This window comes from Acromyrmex echinatior, chromosome 13 (assembly GCF_024713525.1).
Source record: "Acromyrmex echinatior isolate Ae372 chromosome 13, ASM2471352v2, whole genome shotgun sequence".
Lineage (NCBI taxonomy): Eukaryota > Metazoa > Arthropoda > Insecta > Hymenoptera > Formicidae > Acromyrmex > Acromyrmex echinatior.
The window spans coordinates 5,049,274-5,069,976 of NC_141864.1; the positions used below are offsets into that span (position 1 = coordinate 5,049,274).

A 20,703-nucleotide genomic window follows, 5' to 3' on the forward strand; every position below is an offset into this window, starting at 1 on the left:
AAAAAGATCATTGAAATTTTGAGCGATTAGCCGAAAATTTTTCCGTGTGCCACAAAAGCTGGAATAAAGCCGGAGTCTCCGACCGAAAATCAGAGAGGTGATAACCATGTTCATATCGCATCGAAAACGAACTAACGACATTGAGTTTCGCACGCAGTAATCGGCACAGCGTGGACTTTTTAATCGAATCATTTCGCGATCGCGCACTTTTTCCGTTTAGAATGTATAGCCTTCAGCGTTTTCCCAGAACGAAAGCCACATTTCTATGCGCGGAATCTATTTCTTTGGAGCGACTGCACACATTTTTTCGCAATTATTTCTCGCGACTCGTTCATTCTCTCCCGTTAGTTCAGTGAGAACGAGTTTTTCCATAACAGGAATAGAGAATGAGAGAGAGCATCGACCTCTCATCGGACTGCCCGGTGATAATTAATAATTCGTGTCCGGTATTTGAATGAAAGGTCCGCACTCGAAGAACTCGAAGCGCCGCACTGAAGAGAACGATGCTCCGGGCGAAGATAACGCGAGATAGGCAGGAATCATTTATTAACTCTGGAATATGTACTCTCAGACGTGAAAGAATATATGTATAATAGTATATGTTCCCAGAAAATGTTACTTCTCTCATCAATGTATCTTTTGATTAATGGAGATGCGATCATATCTTAATAAGAATACTCTAGTAACGCAATTTATTGGCATAATATTGGCTCAATATATCTCTCTCCAACGTCGTTAAACCAATGTATCGCCAATAAATTGCCAAGGAATATCGAGTAATAAAAATCAGATTTATGAATATTGGATAAACTAATAGATTACAAATAAAGATACTAAGAAAAAGACGCAACTAAATTTTCAAATTTAGTCTAAAAACCTAATGCTCTACATTCTAAATTTCTTCACTGAGAAAAAAATGCTGTTGATTCAATTAAAGTCTATATTACGGGCTGTCACTAATATAAGTGATTAATTCATGTATATTTTTATTGACATGAAGGCATAAATTATTATTTTCACTCCTTTTACAGAATTTTCACTTGAAATCTCACTAAAAAAAAAATAATTAAAATAAAAATAAAAATAAAGAAAAGAGATTTCATTCCTTTGAAGTGAAAATTCACTCCAAAAGGAATGAAAATTATCACTCTTTTTCAAGAAGTGAAATATTCTCATTTTTTTCAAGGGTTGTATTTTTACTCTCTTGGAGTGAATTTACTAGAGATTTCACTGCAAGAAATTCAGAGTGCAATTTTTTGCGATCTGTCATGAATTTTGACGTTCCAATCTGTCGTCGCATAAGAACATCACACGAAAAAAATTTGCTTTGAACGCAAATCCTATGTCAAATTACAAATAATGCCATTTACAAATATAGGGATCATAAATTATTTGCAGATGTAATAAATGTTTATTCTTTTTTGTACCCACTAGAAAAATTATTTGCAACAAACGCAAAATATTTGCCAAATATGCAAATTTGTTTTCTACAAACATCAAACAAATTTGACAATTAATTAAATTTTACAGTGCTTTTGCGTTCATAGCAAAATCATTTTTCTCAGGCTTATTGAGAAATAGATACGATTATTATTGTATGTAGATAAAACTAAAACCTACAGATAAAAACCAAAAACAAAGTACTTGTTATAGATACAAACTAAAAACAAAGTACTTCAATTTGAAAGTGTTTTTATATCGGTACATGTTTACAGTAAAAAATATATGACTCAGTTCGTGTATCCATAGCCGTAGTTTGTTTTAGGTAATTCAATAATGTAATAATTGTAATGTAACGCGGACTGTAAAGTATTAAAAATTTAAAATTACGTCTTGACGGATATACGAATCTTAAAATGTTTTTCTTCTTATTATTAAGTAAAATGTACTCTTATCATACTAAGTTTATTTATTTTAGTCTTTCATCGAATTTGTAGAAAGCGCTTCGCGAGAAGCGCTTGAAAATTTTAGACATTCGAATCCTCTTTCCCATATATTTAATGTAAATACCAAGATTTGAAGGAAACATCGTTTCAGGATATACGAATATCGATACCCCCTCACGCGACATTTGCATTCCTCTCGCTATGCATACGGCTGCATAGGGACGAGAAAGGATGCAGGCGGAGCGCGCCGTCGCGTATTCGCGCAGATTTATAACCCGACGAGCAAGCGAGCGAGCAGAAGGTGTCGTCTGGGAATGAGTAATGATACATTCGCCCGCATGCGAGGCGTTTCGAGATCGCTGGATACGCCGCGATCCCGAAACCGCAGAGCCGAGCGGTAGTTCTGAACGGGAACAGAACGTCGCTCGCCGCGTATCTTCCATCGAGCTGAGCCGAGTCCTACCTCGAGTCCTCCTTGAGTTCTTAGCGCTTGATGCAGATGCGGGTCGTCGTGTACTTTGTCGTCCTCGTCCCTGTCCTGTTGTTTCGCTGGATTATCTATGACTCTTCGGGGGCAACCGCTTGCTTAACACGATATACGACCAGCTATCCTGATAAAAGAGCGCTCGACCGTTGGCTCTTTGATCACGAATAGATTAATGTAAAGTAAAAAAATACTTTCAAGAGAAGATGTACTTTTCTCACCTTCTAGAATAAGTTAACAAACTTCTCAACAAATATTATCTCGATTATGAAAAACTTCAATTCATTTAAAACTTTCTTATTCTTTTTTTCCTCCTTCAAACTTTTATTTGTATTATATTCGCTTTGAAATCGCTGACCTGTGTATTATTTTTCATTGCTCGGGGCATTAATAGAATTTATAACAACTTCGAAGATGTCGGCGAATAGACTTCGCGAGAGTCTTTTCGTGTAGTCGACAGTCGACTCGAAAGTTGATGCGCCGGTCACGATCGGAACGAGATTCGTGCAAGTGGAGAACTACTCTGAAAGAGGAACGGGTGCCGATGAAAGGGGTGGCAAAGGCCGTGAGCTAGAAGCGAAAACTGGCGCTACGAACGGCGTTAGCAAGGCGAGGAAGGAAGCGCTTTATTTCACTAACAAAAACTTCAAGTGCCCGGGGAATGAAACTTTTTCTCGGGGCTGCTTTGTATCGTCCGCCGGACACGAAGATGTTCCGGCAGTAGTGCGAATTCCTTTACTAGGAAAATTCGCAGTTTGACAAAGAATATCTATTGTAACAAGTGTCGAAGCGGAGAATGTACTTTTAATTGACGTGAGATGAGACACGAGCGAGAATTTTGTAATTTTAAGAAATAGACTTTGCGATTAAAAAAAGCTGATAAAAAAAGCTCATAAAATGATAAAGATAATAAGCAATAATATAAGGAAAACGATATAATAATAATTTTGTTTGAGAGAGCATTGCATTTTGTTCTACGGAAAGAAGTATGCTGATGGTATTTAAACATCTAAAAATTTAAATATATACAGATTTAAAAATAAACGAAACGTTCGAACTAATTGCTAGAACGTCAAAATTATTTACAGCACTGCTCATCGTACTTGAGTTTCCTACATATTAATAAATATTTTGATGGTCCAATCAAATTATTTTTCAAATCTGTATCTATCTAAAATTTTAGATATTTTAGTAAAATCATTTTTTAGTAACATCATGTAGCGTGTTGTGTTTGCTCATGTCCGGACTAAGAGCTTGTAACAACAATATTGTTAGCAATCTCCCGAGAATCGCAGTAACAATGTCCTCAATTCTCCAAGCGTCGTTCGAGGGTGCGATTCGATTTCGTGCAAACTCGATGCACGAGACCCGTCGTGCGACGCGCCCTTCGTGCAAAGAACTTGGACGACGCCTAAGGGCGCCCTCGCCAGATGTCTGGATGTACGCTCCGGCGAATTTTCCGACGAAAACGCCGTGGAAACGAAGCTGCGCCGAAGTAAATACACGTATATACACGCGCACATCGAATGTGCGGCGGACAAAAGCGAGACAATTTCGAGCGACTGCGAGCGTGAAAAGGTCCGGGTAAATACCGAGGATTGTTCCCTCGTCAAACCGCATGAATAAATAATAATGCGTCCACGCGAAGGGCTGACGCCCTCCGTCGCTCTCTATACGGCTATCGTCTCCCGCGGCGGATGGGAAAATATAAATATTTCTATTAAATCCTCCTTAAAACGATCCGCGCTCCCATTCAGGCGGTACGTGAATAGTCCTCGAGGAACCTGTTCTCCTCGTTCAATCCGTTAACGTTACTACAATACTGGTGTGTACTGTGATGTTCCAAGTCCCACGTACTTCCTTTTACTCACGAATCCTTTGACAAATGTAGAATTTATTTTTCTGTAATAATATCGTTACTAATCTTTCAGTTAAACGCCATTGAAAATCTTTCTCAGGAAGTAAGATATTTTGGGGAATTAAGTTGTATAAAATTTAAGCTTCTGGCTTTTCTTCAATAGAATTTATTTCAGAAAGGAAAGAAACGAGAAGAAAAGTAAAATAAAAATTTATTTAATTTTATTTCGTTTTAATGTATATTTAATAATATTTTTTTTCATTTTAATATATTTTTTGAAATATTGTATATTAATTCAAAGATTATTTATAAAGAGATTTATCTTAGAATTTATAAAAAGGACGTGCGATGCTGAATTGAATTTCTCTCTCTCTCTCTCTCTCTCTAGATTATTTAAGAGTTGAGACTTGTAGTCTAAGATACGGTCACAATAAATACTTCCTTTTTTAAATCGCGAGAAAGATTTGCATATAATGCACGACGAGATACAAACATATCAGACGAGAGTAATTAAAAGAATTTCGAACAATGTCGGCGAAATTCGCATGCGTCGGCTTTAACTCATGCAAATTTAAGTCGCGTTTAAATTTTAAATCAAGTCATTAATAAATTATTCGCGCCGTGTGCGTTGGTGTTCGTGTAATTGTGTGGACAAATTGCACCATGTGTGGAAAAAAAAGATCTTAACAGCATTCTCAAGTCTGTTGTATTTGAAGGAGATAAAATTTACAAGAAAGCGCGTTGTAAACTTTTTATATTCGTATTGTCGTAATTCTTTAGACAGACTCGTATCCTTTTCGACAATCGATCGTGTTAGAAAAAATAATTCATATAATAATTTTTTTCCTGATTATAATTTTTGTGAAATCCGCTCTTCGTAATTGCAACTTTTTTTCGTGATGATGAGACATCTTCATTGTGCATACCTGATGTAGTGAGTTGTAGTTTAAAAGCTTCACTGCTAACAAATCAATATGTTGCTTTTACTTGACGATGTCACAGAGACGACACATAAAACGGTAGCAAGAATGCAGGGTCGTCATGGCGGCTAAACGGTTCATGTTCACTTCGGTGTTGAAAGGGTGAGCTTCAGGCTGTCAGAAGGACAGAAAGAGAGAAGGAGCCAGCCGAGACGTGCTGGGCACAATAAACGCCTCGTCGAGCAGGTTCACCTATTACGCCAGATAGCTAACCTTCGTTTAATGCACTTCCGCCAAGCGCGAAGTTCTCCGACCGGTTATTTGTATGCACGATGCAGCCTTTCCTCTGATCCTCTGATCCTACCCTCTTCACCGCGTCTTCTTTGACGGAAGAGGTCCGTCTTGCCGTCTTCTCGGTTTACGCTGCTGACTTCCTTGCTCAAACGTCTTCGACATGCTCCTTTGAGCATCGTAAGCCGCCTTCCGAATTGCCAATAATCACGTTGAATTGCAGAATGTGCATCGTCGATTGACTCCCTATATTGTATCAATTAACAAACGACTCTTAATGTACGTACTTCTGATACACAAAATCTTATGTATCTTAAAAATGATTACATGATCGTTGATTAAATAATTTTATTCATCTTATTCATATAAAGTGATAAGCGTTCTTTTCAAACGATACAAATTAAAAGAACAAATTTATATTATGTAGAATTTTAAAAGTCAGAGCTATTAAATTCCAAGTATAGGAAAACATAGTTTAACAAATTTTTTTTTAAAAATATTATAAATTGTACTGACTTGAAGTTTTTGTAATGTGAATAGAGTGTCTATTTATTTTGTCAAAGTTTTATTTTATTTTATTTATAATGTAAGTTTTATAATATAACGTACTACATTTGCTACACATGCACTTATATGTACATATAATAATTATATTAGTCAGTTTATGACACTTCCTCTTTCTGTCCTTTTCTCTCTCTCTTTTACTCACTTCGCTCACCTGCTTATTGAATTCATTCCGAGCAGCATTTAACTATAATTAAATTTTTGTAATTATATTCACTCAGCACTTAAGAGAAATTTGTCTCGAAACGCTAAATAAATGACAATTCATCATCATTATTATCTCTCTCTCTCTCTTATTTCGTGAATACTTTGCTTTCTCCCTTTCTTATGTCTGAAGAGTTATCACGCAATTCACGCATACTAAATATCCAGTAGTAGCAATAACCTTTCAAGTTAACAGAATGAATAGTGTAGATAAGTGCAGTTTAATAGCGTAGGAGGAAGGAGTTCGCCATCGCATCGCTCCAAGTCGCTTTAACATTCTTTCGCCGACGGCGATGGCGTTTCCTTTCCTTGTGCTTGCTCGATCTCATCATCTAATCGGGCGTCCAGGTTCTTTGACAGAGAATTTCTCTGACAGTGGCTCTCTTCTGTGCTACTCTCTTTTTCTCTCGCTATTTCCCTTTTTCTCTCTTATAGCTTCCGTTCACGCGCATCCGTGAGTCGTCGCTTTCTTTGAGAGTTTTGCTACTATCCACTATCCCGTAAGAGGGTTTATATTTCAAGGACTCTCCTTACTCTCGCTGTGAGAAATCGCTTTTTAACAGATTGTCGATCGGACTCGATCGTACTCCAAAAGCAACGGACGTAGCTTCTCGCCTCACTGCGATTAGTGAGACGCGCTATCCCATTCTGCTAAACATTCTAAAACACGCATCATTATAAAGCATTTTTCTGCTTATTCAACCTTTTCGCTACGGCGTTTTAACCCCTTTTGAGGTTGCTGATACTTTCTTTCCTTTCATATTCATACAAAGGACTAGCGAACAAAAGGGATGTATCTTTCGATCGAAATCACATTTATTACGTACCGTACATTCTGAATGCTATTATAATAGTCGTGGATTTTTAATTAAAGGTACGGCGCTCGTATATATTTTTAGTACATCTTAGACGAATACACTATGAGAAGAATCGTTCCGAAAAGATCGACTTTTATACTATCGCATTTACGAGGAAATGACTGAGTGCTTCCCGCTACACTGCAGTCGATGTAGTGTATTTTCCATCCTTCCGAGGTAATATCGTACGACCGTAATCTCACAGATACGCGATCATGTAAAAATATTTGACCATGTGTAGTATGGGAAATTGCCCTCTGGGGAAAATAGCCAGCTCTGATTTTTATATACTTTACTTCGGAACAGTATATAAATTTAAAGCGAAAATTCTATGCGATAGATTGTATTTTTTTCTATGCGTAATATGAAATACACGATCGTCGTTGTAAATTACAAATTACAAATCCGCGCGCACGGGATTTTTCAATGGAACTTACGTTTGCTCTCTCTTACTGAATATGTTAGAAATTACACGGTAAAAACAGTATGGTTGGTTTACACAGAAATCTGGTGATGCCAACCAGATTAAACAGTAAAATATGAAACAATTATTTATGTGGTTGCTTGAATAGAACAATAGTTACGTTAGATTATATTGCAGCAATGACGGTTATATTACAACAATGCATTTCACATATACACATTTTTAATTGTAAGCGTGGTGAGTTGCTTTTGCTTTTTCAAATTGCAACTTAATTTATAGCATGATGTAACAAGAAATGCTTATTAATAATTTAATTTTTATTATTATACATCATGCATTATAATGTCACGATTGACGCAACTATACGGATATATAACTTATCCATAGTAAATGATCTTCCAATCAAGAGATTTTGATTGTCACAACCAGATCGCGCCTAACTACATTGATGTAGTTGACACATCAAAGTAAATAATAATGTTTCTATATTGTTGAAAACTAAATATTTTTATTTTATTTTTATTTTATATAGTTATGTGAACTATATCTTTTTTTCCCGTGTACGAATCGTGGATTCTAAATTTTTATTAAAATATTGTAGAATGTATTTTAAATAACTTGTGAAAAATAAGCTTCGCTACTGTATTTTTAAAATATAATTTTTAACTAAAGACTTGTAGTTTATCAGGTTTAATTATTTCATTTCAATTTTTAAATCATAATTACACGTTCAATAATTTTTTAGTTAATATTAAGGATAACTTATTTAAAACATATTTAAGGATGTATTCAGCAGTGCAATGATTGCCCGACAATTGCAATTATTTACGATGTGCTTAAGACCGAACTTTGCTTTTCATAAAATTTACAAGAAGTTAGAAGTTTGTCGCTTCATGTTCGTAAATGCGACCCAGTTTAAACGCTTTCTTAGAGCTTGCCATTGACTGTCAAAACGAAGAAACTTTTGAAGAGGTTCCACTAGAATTAATTAGTTCATTTAAAAATTATCGTCATTTTCACACTATGTACCATCAAGGGTCACACTTTGATGATGAGATAATTGTTTATTCATGATATCTCGGAATGAGAAGAAGCTGCATATGATTCTCAATTAGTTGTGTATGCAATAATAATTTTGGAATTCCCAGTAATTTTTTAACATAAAGAAACTGAGTTATATGAAAAGTGCAAAGAAAAGTATTTTCTGGCGAAATATTTAGTCTCTTTTAAACATTTCTGGCGAAATATTTAGTCTCTTTTAAACATTACGTATTCCTCATGTAATTCTAAGAAGGATGCAATAATTTACTCGCAGAAATGCAAGATTTTCTTTTATAATGTATTCTTTTTCTCTCATTCATGTTATATTTTAATTTTCTGTTTGCAAATCTTCAATAAAAATATTGTTTTCAACGATAGCAGAAAATCTCTCATCATATTTCTTTCTGATTTACTTTTATACAGATTAGAAAAAAATACGATGTAACATTTTTCTCAAATTAGCGAGATTTTTTTAATATCGCAAAATGTCAGCCACGGACCGATTAAATCATATTAACGTCAATTACTGCTCCAAAATCGTGTTGCAGTAACACAGTTTACTGATTAAATTACTTCCATACCGCATATTCCTGCGCGTTCTGTAGACTAATCGATTTTGTATAAGAACATTCATTTGTCATTAATTTGGTGTTCCAATGTCCATTCTATTACTGGTAACGTCCTTTTAAACGAGTTCTTGCGTCACAGGCTTCAATTTCTAAAATCTGGTTAAATATTTTCTCGTTTTCTACGTTTCACGGTTAGTCATTTTATTCTTTGCTTCGCGTTCCTATCTAACTTTACTTTTGTGCAGTGATCGTCTTTTCTCATGCCATTCTCTGATAATTGCGAATAGTTCTTTTTTTCTCTCTCTATTATTGTTACATGTATATATTATATATTAATAATTAATTATATAGGTATTTAAAATTGCTAATTTTATAACATTTTAATTTTTTCAAAACTTATTTTTCATTATTTTTGCACACACACACACACACACACACACATACATATATATTTTTTAAACTAGATTCGTTACACTTGTTGAAAAAGTGAATCTATAGAATTATACACACACATATATATATATATATATATATATATATATAAAGTTCTATATATCACTATATATATGTATACTATATATATATAAAATTCTATAGATTCACTTTTTCATTAAGTGTAACAAATCTAGTCTAAAAACTGTTCTCTATCCTCTATCTCTTTGTATCTATCGATTGCCGTTATCTATGGGTAGGTCGATTGTTTTTAATCGTAGCTCTCACGATCATGGTTCGATCGATCGCGATATCTCGTCCGGTACTTCGGTGATCCTGGAATTATGGACCGAAGATTAACGCGAGTGATGTTAGCGCACCTGCTCCCCAATCCTCGTGCATTGGCCAGTGTTTGCGAAATGCACGCGTGTACACACACACGCGTGCGAGTACTTATGCCACGATTCTGGAAATACGCACGTACGAAATGTGTTGCGTTGGAGATAATATCGATCGATTCAGTTCACAATTGATCTTGTTATTATGACGTCCGTGATATCATTTCGTTTTTCATTTCTTTTAAATTAAAAATAAAAATATTATTTGTGTTAAGTAAAAAATAAAAAAAAATCATTTCTACTAACTCGTAATAACAATATGCAATGAATAATATTTATAGTAATTTTAGTTTAAGTTAACTAATTTTAATGTCTTGCTATCATTTGATATTTTCTGTCGAGATTCTTTCTCTATTTATTTGCGAATATAAAGTCCATGACTGTTATTTATTTATTATTTTCGTTAAATATCGATAAGAGTAAGGATATTTGTAAACGTTTAAAACAATAGGTCGAAGAAACTGGGTGTCGATTGTTAAATGTGGAAGTCGACTGTAGTGAATTTCTCGTCATAATTTTAGCATCGTGATGTACGAGGAAGACAAAAGAAAGAGAAAAAAAAGCATCGATTAAAATTTCCGCACTGACTGATGCATAATTCGTTGAGAAACGACGGCGCGTTTCGAAGTGCACACTCCTCTATCCACCACTGCAACGACTTACATCGTCGACTTGCACAAGCCTGAGCTCCCTCGCGCGCTTGCGCCTTTAAAATAATATTTTACCGGGATTATTGTCGATGGGGGAAATGGTAAAACAGCTTACGTCTCGCACTTGAACGGGCAGAGGCATTATGCAAACCGAATTCACCCCTCACTTTCCATCACCCTCCCTTCGCCCTTCCATCCCCCGAATCACGAGGAAGTGATTTTGCCTCTCGTTCTCACTTCTTGCGCTCTGTTTTCCATCCTTTTTCATGTTCGTCCTTCCTTCGACTCTCCTTGTCCTGTATTCTGGACTTTGCGCGCCTCGTAAATTCTTCCGCTTACGTCTTTCATCTGATGAGGTACCTCATTAGACGAAGAGACTCACCCCTGGGATAAAACTCAGGGAAAACAGTACGCTTGCAATTTTGTATGCGCGTCTTTCTGAATGCTGTGATAAATCGATGTTAAAGCTCTGGAAGCTCATCATATTGGGCTATGATGTCAGAGACATCATAGAAAAAAATATACGATAATGCCTTATATATTCTTGCCTCATGCGAAGAGAAAAATGAATTTTTTCCGTTTATATGTTTTGTGAAATTGTACTTGTATGGCATTTCATTGAATTGTATGATTATTTATACAAATATTCGACTTTCAAATGATATTGTTACAATTTCGTATTCACGAGATCATAGCGTATCTTCGAAAAACTTTCGCAATTTTCTGACATATAGGTAGTTATCTGCAGATTTTCAGGTAACCATACAAGATCCATCCATTGACTCTTGCGATTTTTCGTCGTTCTTGCGAAGATTCGTCCCTGCCAATCCGAGGATTTCACTCGTATTCCTGCGACAGCTACGTAACGATGCATCTCGTTAGAAAAGGTGCTAACCGTCATGGCGTTTGCTAAGAACGAGGTGCCATCGTTATGGTTACCGGAAACCCATGATGCAGGAAACAGGTGCTTCTTCTAAGTTGTAATTCGACGTGTTGGCAAACGTACAGGATAGCACAAGATTTTTCGATTCGAATTTGAAGTCGATTTATTTGTCTTTAGAAAATTTTTTAGCCTGATCTGATCACGGAGATGTTTTATTACTAAAAGTTAAGACATTGAATTTAAATTTAACATAAACATAATAAAATTTAGACATCAGTTTTTAAATTTCTTTAGCTTTTCTAGAGTGTTTGAAGTTTTTAACAGAAGCTTTATTTGTTAAACTATAACTGGCTGTGTAATTAAATACAAAACATCCTTCAGCTCTTTTTCTTCTTAAGACTGGAATAAAGTTTAAAATAAGGATAGAGTTAAAAAATTAGTTGACTTTTACCCTAAACTTGATACTTAATTTAAGAAAAAAAAAAGGAAGTTGAATGGTAGGGAAAAATACTTAAAATTTTCTCAAGTAAGACAGCTCAATTTTTCTCCAGTTTATTTTTTAAAGATAAAGAGTAGAAAAATATCATTAAAGATACTTTATTTGTTTGACATAAATTTTGATTCTAACAAATAAGATGTTACAAAGGGAAAAAGTCTAAAATAGTCTTGCAAAGAAAAGGGGGAGTTAATAATTTTTTTATTAAAAGAGGAAAAGAAGTTTTAAACGGAATTTTTTAATTTACTTTTTCTTTAAAATTATTATCTTTTTATATATAAAAGATAAAAATGTCAATCTTCCTTTTATTAAACCCATTACAAAAATCATTAATCTGTGAATTATCATTTTCAGATGTGAAATCATTGCTTTTATATATGATGATTATACAAAAATTGTCCTCTTATACCTAAGTGACGTCATTTTTATTCTATTAAATTATGTAAATAGGTACGCGTGCATGAGAACGTTTAAATGTCATTTATTTCAATTTCAGAGTCTGTTATTTTAATTAGTTATTTGATGCTTTTGAAGCATATATTTTATTCTGGCGGTGACAATCTATTGACGATTTTGTCGCAGGTGTCACATCGTAAAAGTGAGTTCGCAAGCGGATCAACGGGCGACTTTTCGATTCGTCCGGGAGATCAGGGATAGCGGTGGTTTTTCCCTGGAAAAACTTATTTCCTCGTTTCTTTCATCCGCTCCTTTGCGACATTGTCGCGCATATTCGCGATATTGGCGTCCCACGTGGTTTACGAATTTCCTGTCGTTCTCAGAGTTTTCGAGATCGAGGTTTGTTCCTCTGTCTTGATCTCGCAATTGGTTTTCCCCTTCGATATGATTTGTGCACTTTTTTTTTACATTTAAGTGAAATTACATGAAAATGTTAACTTTGACATCACGATAAAAAAAAATGCTCTAATAAGAAAAAAATTACCAACTTCTCAATCTTTTGTGCAAATTTTATATAATTTTGAAATTATTATAATAAAATTTATGCACTTAAATTATACACTTAGTGCATTTATATTCTTTAAATCGAAGCTGTTCTCTCTTTAAAAGAGGAAAGAATCTTTTAAATTCTTTCTTGTTTTATTAAAAATTATATTGTATCAATCTCTAAATTTTGATTTTTAAATGTAACGAACGTAAAGAAATTACAGGTTGAAGATTTCACACAACTATTAATTCTAATTTCCTTTACACTATTATGACACATTGTAATGTGCGCTTTAATTAAAGCATTGTTCGAAAAGAATCTTTGTGATTATAAGCACATCGAACTGCGTAGAACATGATCGAAGATAAGAAGAAAGATATTCTCTCGGCAAGAACGTTTTTCGATTTAAAAAAAAAAAACTATCCTTCATGAATAACGAAGAGTTCCCTTTCTTGGAATTAACAATATGGCTTCATCATAGACTAAGAACATCATTTTATATCTCTTTTTTTGTGTGTATATTTAATCCTCTTGAAATGCATTAAACATCAAAAGCTTGATAGAGTTTATAAAGGTCTCTCCCGGCTAGAGATTTACGTTCATTCCTGTAATTTCTCGTTCACGCATGGAGGCGCGTAGCTAGCTAGCGCGTGCTACTCTCTACCTTTTATCTCGCGGTTCCATTCGCACTCGCGAGTCTCTTTGCGCCGAGCTATGGGGAACACCCGTGGGAACTCGCGTATGAACTCGTCGTAAGCCGCGGGAATTAAGCTCGATGGGATCGCCCGTCCCTATGTACATACCATCAGTCGGCGGCAAATATTGATTTTACTTGGCGGATATGACAACGATTTGTCACCGAGTGCCGGTCCCTTTCGTGTACACACGCACGCGCTCGCACGAGGTGATTCCTGGGGCCTCACGTGAGGTCGGGTGAAACACATATTTCATGGCCGACGCGACGCGACGCCGAAGAGGGCCCGGCTAGTCTCGCGTGAGGTCGTTTAGGTCCGCTCGTGTTTGAACGACGGTACTGGTCGCCCATCACCGTGTGTTTTGTTAAGAAACATAGGGTAGAACGAAAACAGACGGGAGATACCGTTCTCGCATGTAGTAACAAAAATCTCGGTACATGCATATCTAACAATATTGTTATCGCCGTTTTTTAAATACCGTTATTTTATGTGTAACGCCCTCCAGGATTTTTTTCGGAGAGGAAAAGAGTTTATTACTTCCGTTTCATAAATAGTAATTTCGTATTACTGAATTGCTATTTTGGGATATCTTGGAGCTCAGAATGTCTCTCTTTTTTTGTTCCTGATTTTGTCAATTGTAACTTAATTATAAATTTTAGGAAAGGTTTAAACCCCTTAATGAATCCCTTCTTACTTTAATTTATTCGTCTCGCTGTTGTCACGGTCGGTATTGTTAATTTGATAAGATATATATATATATATATATATTTTGTTGTACAAGATGAAGCGAACAAACACTTGCATGTACAAGATGCAATACCCCTCATATTTTTCATTTATGCTATGTATTTTTTTTTTTATTTAGTCGGAGCATCATGTCAGCTGTTTTTTTATTATTTTGTTATCCTGAGGTTTCCTGCTGTCTGCATTTTTGATTTAGCGCAACTAATAACAGGACATGCCACGGTAGCGACGTCTTAATGTTCGATCACGGAAAGGTTCGTGCATCGCGGCGACTGATCTCTGGTAACCATGAGCCATGAACCATTTTCGTGAGAGCAACGCGCATCGTGCACTACAAAGCGAATCGCCATTCATCACTGTCCACGTCCCGGGGATACGTGTAGTTTGTGCCGCGGAAACCATTTTCTAAAGTGCGTCGGCGGTGGAGCGTTAAACTGTTCGTGTAAAACATTTTGGCAAGCTATTCGTAGGTAGTGGATTTTGCATGCCTTCGCGAGGCCTGCGCCTTTCGGAAGCCACATACATCAGGTAGGAAGCCTTTGAAGACATCGAGGAAAGATTAAAACTTACTTTGATAACAACAGACCTTACAAGGAAACGAGTTACATTGCAAAAGTGATATAAAAGACTAACGTTTACATTATATATTCTAGATGGGATTCTTCAAATCTTGGGATCCAAAATAAAAGTTTGAAGAGGACCATTAGGTGAGCTATTTAGATTTTAGGCTTAGCTGAGGGTTCTCTTCAACTTTGATTTGAGACATTCTTTTCAGAAAATGCATTGTTCTCGAGATATTTTGTATCTAAGTTAAATGATCAAACATGTTCCGGCCCAAGTTGAGTACAGAATCTATAGAATCCTAAAATGTTGACCTAATACCTATTTTCAACATTATTTTAATATCTATTTCAAACATGACCTTTCGTTGATAACATTAGTGTTTTGATATCACTTTTGTGTAGCACGTTTCCTTGTTAATCTTCTAGCTTGTAAAAACGCAATCATAATTTAGGAATTTATGAAAAGATTTTTATTTAAATTGTAAATGACACTGCTACTGGATACTATGTAACGAACCTCCGAGGTTTTAATATTATTTTAAAAATCAGGGTAACGACGTTTTTTTTTGTTTGGTGTTATTCGCTCAAGTTTATGTTTTAAATCGGGCGGGTGAGTTTTGTCGAGTCCTATCTCCTGATATCATTCTCTTGGATTTCTTCTTCTAGAGACATCAAGAACGTAATTTAAAGGTGCGCTTGTATGAGAGTTGGATTAGTTTGATAATATATGGAAGTGATAATTTTTTATAAGAAACTTTTTAGTTGTTCTTTACAATAGAAAACTTACATATGTATGCGTTTTTATTTCTCGTTATTTTAAAATATCGGATATTTTATGTAAAATATTCCCCGCATAACAGAAGTACACTTTTATATATTTTTTATTATTAAATAAGATGCGTAGCATCTGTTTGTCATGTGATAAGGAAAGATAGGTAGATCTTGGTGATATATTGTAACAGATAGATATTTTGATATAGGATATCAGTTATATAGTTATATAATTATATAATTATCATATTTTGATATAGGATAGGAATCTTATAAGGAAGTGTCGGTTGTGTAGAAAGTTCGTAGTGAGTCACACGAAATGACTTTATCGAAACTTCATTGAGACTGCAACACAGCCTTTTAAGACGGCAATTTCTGAGACAGTGAGTGAAGAGTATCAATCGTGCGGTTCGCTGATATTGCAGCTAATTAGATTGGACTATACAAAAGAGAAACGACTGTCGAGACTGGCATGTCGTGATATATTGAGATGAAATTCTAAGGAGTTACATGCAGTTTCATACAAGTACTATAGCGCTTTCAATGTATAATATCTAACAGTCAAAATGAAGAGAATTCGTTTGCAATTATCCATCTATATAAAAATATTTCTTTCAAATTTTCAATTAAAAAAATGTTGAAATATATTTTAAACATTTTGTAACTGAGACCTTAACGTGTCTTTTTATATTAACGTATAATATTAATTAAAATTTTAATTTACGTACATGTTTGTTAGTTTGTTTTAAAAAATTAATTAGTAGTATTTAACAAAAAATTTCATAAGAAATTTCACGAGACATGATGGCAAAGTAATGTTCGTTTATATAAATTATATTTAAATATCTTCGAATTTTCTTTCAGCTAGATTTCTGAAAATAATTCATTCGCAAAAAGTGACAGGAGCGCGGAAACGAAGCGTTGCTGCGGGATTTCGAATCTTCAGAGGATCGCATTAACTCAGACTTGCGACCAAAACGCGATCAATTAACTCGCTTTGATCGAGCTAAATGGATAAGCTTGGCCGACGATTTCGTCGTCGACAATTCCTTTCTGCCACTCGTGTAACGCGATTTTGCTGGGATTGGCCCGGAGATACCGAGCGACGAAAATGAATTAGCGAGGCTCTTCGGGGTTGCCAGGCACTTTGCCGCAGTCGAAGGGCTTGTTGTTTGAAGAGGAATCTTTTTGGAAAAATAAAGGTACCTTAGCGGCAACAAATTAAAGAGTTATCTTCAAAAGAATAAGAGACATTTCCTTCACTCCACTTGATTTGAAAAAAGAGAACGAAGAAAAGTAATATATCGAATTATAAAATGAGCTTGTCGTGAAAATTGTTTAAGTAAAAAATTTAATTTTATTTATATATTAGATTAAAAGAATAATATAAAAAAAATTACATAATTATATTTCTTACAATAGTTATTCTCGTAAAGAATAACAACAGTAAGAATAGTAATCGCTTATAAAATAAATGTTATATATTATATAATAAAGAGAGATGAAGAAAGTAATAATATTGAGCTTATAAAATTATATTGCAATAATAAGCAAAAATAACGACAAACGTAAGTGTCTATTGGGAGGTGCAGTCGCGAAGCGAATGCCAAAGTGATGACGTAGTCAACCGAGGCTCCCCCTCTCGCTGCTTACAGCTCGCGCTCCCCCTTTCAGTTTTCAGTTTGCGCTCCCCCTCGCTGGACGTCGCGTCGCGCCGCAGCGTTTTTGGATACCCAACTATCGCGTAAAAATATTCAGTTTATTCTATTATTTTATATAATTTTGATAAACGGGTATCGTCGTATATTTCGCGTTTTGCTTTGTGCCATCTCTGGCGCTTGTTCAATCTTATATTACTCGCGCGATTCTTTTAAACGTAACGAGTAATTATTCGCGTGAGGATATTATTATGTCTCAATTTTCACTATTCCGTTTAATGATTTATACTTAAATAAAGGTTAATAGTATTCTATATATTCTTTATATAAAGATATATATAAATTTTTTTTTAATTAATACATTATTTCTAACGTGATTTTAAATCATAAATTCCTTTTTTCTTAAAGCGTCAATTCTGATTTCCAAAAACTATGAACGATATCTTTAGTTTATTTAGCAATCAATTCCATATCAATTTTATTAAAAAAATTAATGTATTATATTTAAACCAAATGGTATAATATTTTGTGCGCCATCTTATCTTTGCTATATCTGAATTATAATTTAACATCACTTATTAGATGAGCACTGTTGTTCTCTCTTTCGAATTATAGAATCCGATATTTTAATTTTATTATTCTAAATTCTAATATTATCTTATACGACATGACGGTAACGAGCTCGAAGTGAAATGGAGATAATGGATCTATTCGCGTTGCTTGAAATCTTCAAAATTTTTACACTTAAAGTGAGATAAATAGGTATTTGGACGTTGAAGAAAGAGAGAAAGCAAAAATACTGAATGCAAAAAGTGTAAGCAACGCGAATAGATCGATAGACGTAATAAAGAACGACATACCTTCGTACCTGTTCGTAACTGATACGACGATACCTATTTTGAATTGATTGTTTACATGACGCTTGGCCCTTGGCGTACAACGTATAATGCACAACGCTCGTCCATTTTGCGTAAACAACACGTCACGGCGTGACGTCACAGCGTGTCGTGCTGCGCACCTACCAAGGTTAGCCGCGCTATCATTCGCGAGACGGTTAGTACTGAATTCGTTGCTCCGCGGCGTAAATTTCCGTAATCGTAATAACGTAATCTTTCTCCGTAATTATCGCTCACGCAATTAATCGACTATAATTACCTGATTATTCGCGAGTGTATCGAGATGAGACAGTTCACACTTTCTATTCGACGCGTACCTTAAACTTGCGCGTACGATGCATGTTTTCTCAAGTCGGATCTACACGCGGAATGCAAGATAGTACAATTTCCGACTGCAGAATGCGGAAATTTAAGTTCATCTCACTTCAATATGTCCTTCATGTTGTATCCTGTAGTCTATACGACCTGAATTACGACACGCTGCGTTTAATTTTGCGACTCGCGTAGATACGGCTTTCTGCGTAGATCCGGCTTTATTGGATTACTTGTTTTCTGAAATTGCACAACACAGAATATAGCATAGTTTTTAGTAATTTACTAAAATTCAAGCAATTATCAAATAGAAAACATGCATCGTCTACATCATTTAGTGTTTAGTGTTAAGTGAAGTGAGTGAATTGAGGGGAAATCGAAGCGGCGCATGGAATTTTCCAACGGACGGAGCATGGCCAACTTCTCGTTGTACCGACATTCATGGCGTTGACACACGAAACGTATCACGTAAGTGATATTAAGTTTTCATATCGATTTTGATACACTTTCGCGTATTTTTCCACGAGAGCGATTATACTCTTTCTCTATGCTTACTTATTTTACTTTACTTTTCTTATCTAGCTAATGAATTTGACTCGCACAGTGTCGGATGATATCGCAGTAAGGTTATTGATATAGTCGTATGCAAATATTTTCTCGGGTTTGGTAAAAAAGAGCAGTTACCGCAACGAAGCACGAAACTTTATTGTTATAGCCGGATTATCGACTAATCGTGATTGCACACAGGTTTTAAATGTCGGATTTTAATCCGTAGGCAGCTGAGCTCTTTTCTAAATCAACTACTTAAGATAAATTGTTATCGAGATATTAAAAGTTTCTCTTAAAAATAAATGTTCAGATTTAATTAGCAACTTATTACTGTTTAATTAGAAAGCATTTTTTAATCATTGGCTGTAGTTGTATGTAATCATATTGTTCGAAAATTTTAACTTAAAACTGAAATATTTACTATCATATTTTAATGTTTAATAATTATTTTTATTTCATAATGTAATAGATTAATGTTTATGTTAATGTACAGATATATTTTTTTGGTTAGAAATAAGTGAGTTTAAACATAACATGGCACTTAACATTGAAATACAATTACAAGATAATGTAATTATAAATTTAGTTAATATTACCTCTCATTATAAAAAGAGATTCTCTCTTTCTTTTAGTTTTAAATCCGAGCAAATTTGCGCTGCGTATATAATTCGACTTTGCTTACATATTCATTTTCAGGAGAGCGTTTTTAAATATTCTATCTCGCGAGAGACACAGAGTTTCAATTTTCATGTGTATAAATATGGGATATTTTAACTTTTCTCTGCAACCTCTTTACCTGTATTTTCATACAATCATAGTTATTATAATTTATTATAATATATATAGTGAATATTATCATCATATACATAGTGAATATATATACGTAGTATTTATGTGAAGTCTCAAAATTTTTATAGATTTGAAATACAGGTAAAAAATATTTTGTTGCTTTTTATATTTACTAAAAAGCAAATAAAACTGACTAACTAAATAATTACAATTGGGCAAATATTGGGTGGGATCTATATATACCTATATTTGTTGTCGCAAATGAAATACGATTGGAACACAGGCAGCGAACAGGTCGAAGAGATCCCTGAAAAAATTGTATTAACAAAATCCCGGGAAAGAGGGAACGTTTTCAATCGCACGCGGCAGTCACTCGGTCAAACTCGTCCACCTCGTTATTTTCGGTCGTCACGAAGCTGCCTCTTTGTAATACGATTTTGTGACGCGCGGAGGCTGTCGGTCGAACGAAATTGCCGCTGCGGGTTATAGCCTCGACGCGCACTCTCTCTAGTTTCCTCTTTTCTTTTTTTTTATCCCGGAATTCGCTATGAACGCGAGATATCGCAAGCGGTAGCTCGCAATTTTCGTGGTAACAGGCGCAATCGTCGCCCAAGGGAGGATAGTTCTTCGCGATCGACACTCCGTCTACGATACTCAGCCTGATTTCGAATGTAAATCGTTCGTTCCTGCGATTGGAAGAATATTCCAATATTATCCCAATCGCCGAAGGGACGAGCGTCAAAATTATGGGGAACGCCCGCAACTCGCGATGCTTGATAGCCGATGCTGGCAACTAGTGACTTTATTGCGCCTCCTCTCAAAATAG

At 35.1% G+C, this 20,703-nt stretch overlaps 2 protein-coding genes across 7 annotated transcripts in view; one reads left to right on the plus strand and one right to left on the minus strand.

Annotated features, from left to right (window-relative positions):
* The window catches only part of LOC105150663 (uncharacterized), a 398,699-nt gene that overhangs the window by 364,645 nt on the left and 13,351 nt on the right, over window positions 1-20,703 (minus strand). The gene's annotated exons all lie outside the window — the stretch shown is intronic.
* Window positions 1-20,703, plus strand: part of olf413 (DBH like monooxygenase olf413) — a 345,980-nt gene that overhangs the window by 187,145 nt on the left and 138,132 nt on the right. The window contains exon 1 of one of the 3 annotated variants that reach the window (XM_011064235.2): window positions 9,631-19,007. The exons of the other annotated variants lie outside the window; for them this stretch is intronic. The gene's annotated coding sequence lies outside the window, so the exon portion shown is untranslated. Of the gene's footprint in view, window positions 1-9,630; window positions 19,008-20,703 lie in introns of those variants that run through there. 3 annotated transcript variants of the gene reach the window in all.